The sequence below is a fragment of the Haemaphysalis longicornis genome, unplaced genomic scaffold, assembly GCF_048455015.1.
Source record: "Haemaphysalis longicornis isolate Haplotype H1 unplaced genomic scaffold, Haemaphysalis longicornis Haplotype H1 scaffold_12, whole genome shotgun sequence".
Taxonomy (NCBI): domain Eukaryota; kingdom Metazoa; phylum Arthropoda; class Arachnida; order Ixodida; family Ixodidae; genus Haemaphysalis; species Haemaphysalis longicornis.
The window spans coordinates 53,104,868-53,106,334 of record NW_027526225.1 but is presented as its reverse complement, the minus strand read 5'-3'; the positions used below and the strand labels follow the sequence as shown (position 1 = coordinate 53,106,334).

The 1,467-nt window shown below is 54.9% G+C and overlaps 1 long non-coding RNA gene across 1 annotated transcript; it reads left to right on the top strand.

The window, feature by feature from the left end:
- The first annotated feature begins 225 nt into the window (after window positions 1-225).
- LOC144161969 (uncharacterized) lies at window positions 226-1,467 on the top strand. The gene is made up of 3 exons (XR_013320552.1): window positions 226-374; window positions 472-612; window positions 1,111-1,467. It is a non-coding gene; the product is annotated as an uncharacterized LOC144161969 (long non-coding RNA).

Genomic DNA, 1,467 nt, shown 5'->3' with positions numbered 1-1,467 from the left:
GTAGCACACACGAAATGGCATATCGCGATAGGCAGGCAGCACCACAAGGCAAGAAGGTTATCCTGCTCCGTGACGCAGCATAAAATGCTTGGTCATGCATGTTCCCGTGCCCGCGCGGCTGCGACTTGATGCGACAACTATATAAGCGTAAGTTGTCTTTTTCTGTCATTTTGTTTACAATTGGCAGAATGTTCTGGAAGACGATAGCGATTTGAAGGAGTGGAAGGGTAGGCGGTAGCTGACCAATAGCTGCGCTCTGTAATGCCGGGATAAACGCGTTTTAGAACCAGGGGCACTCCATCTTGCCCGCCTGTTGCGTATCGGACGCGGAGTAGCTGGAGAGCCGGCGGCGCGCTGCCGGCGTCGATGGATGGGTGAGTTTTTTTTCCACGCGGTACTGTCTATTGTAGGAGTTTGGTTCGCGCTCAGAGTTGTTTTAACTCTATAACTGTTGTCGTTTTCTTTTTCTAGAGTTGTTTTTCTTAGTGCCTGTGCCATTCACCGCCCCCAACCCGGCTTGCTCGGACAAGCGCATCCAGGAGGGCCCTTCGATTGCGATCTTGCCTCACATCAGACCTGCGCAGGCTGCTTCGCCGACAACTCTTCCAAGCGGTGAGTTCCGTGGCCGAAGGCCCGGGGCGACGTGCGGCGTACCCACGAAACCGGCTTTTGTCTCGTTCTTTCCCGCCTTTTGCGAATTTGGATGAAGTTTCAAACCGGGCGCACATTTGCCTCGGAGCCGAACGTTTCGTGGGCCGTCGCGACGCAGGGACTCCGACTGTCACCAAAGCTTTGCGGTGCGCGTTAGGCTGTAGCTTCCGGGACAACGGCGCATGTGCGGTTGAAGTCCTTCGTCGCTGCCTTTATTCTGGAAATCTTTAGCTCGGAAGCCCCGTTCAGTTGTGGTGATAGTCCGTCTTCCTTTCAGAACGCCGCGGTAGCCGAGGCATGCCTTCCGCTCGCTCATCCTCGGTTCGCGCGGCGTTCGGAATAGTCGCCACCTTCAGCGAGCACCACTGAAGCACGGAACGCAGCTCTGCGGTCCGCGGCTCCAAATTGGGGCCGTGGCAAAGGCGAGTGATGGAATTGGTGTCCTTGGTTCCATTTCAGGTTGGCGTCCGGCACCGCTATCCGCGTCCTCCCCTTTCCCTGACCCATGTGTCGTGTCTACTTGCACTTTATCCTTCACGCAAACATGCACTACTATTCTGGCTAGGTAGGTACACGTCTCCATCTGCCCTGTGTAGCTGGGCGACGCGTATTTTGTACGCAGGTGTTTTGGGGCAATAAAGGTGGTTCTGTCGCTGTTTGTCTGTGTTACTTTGCCTTTCAGCGTCCCTTCCCGTTCCTGTCAAGCGTAATCCTGCACCCCGCATTCGGTAAGCAGTGATGAACTCCCAAACTGTAACATTTCTAACGTGATTTGCCTTTTGTTGCAGACCGCCTACTGTCTATGCGTCCCGGCCA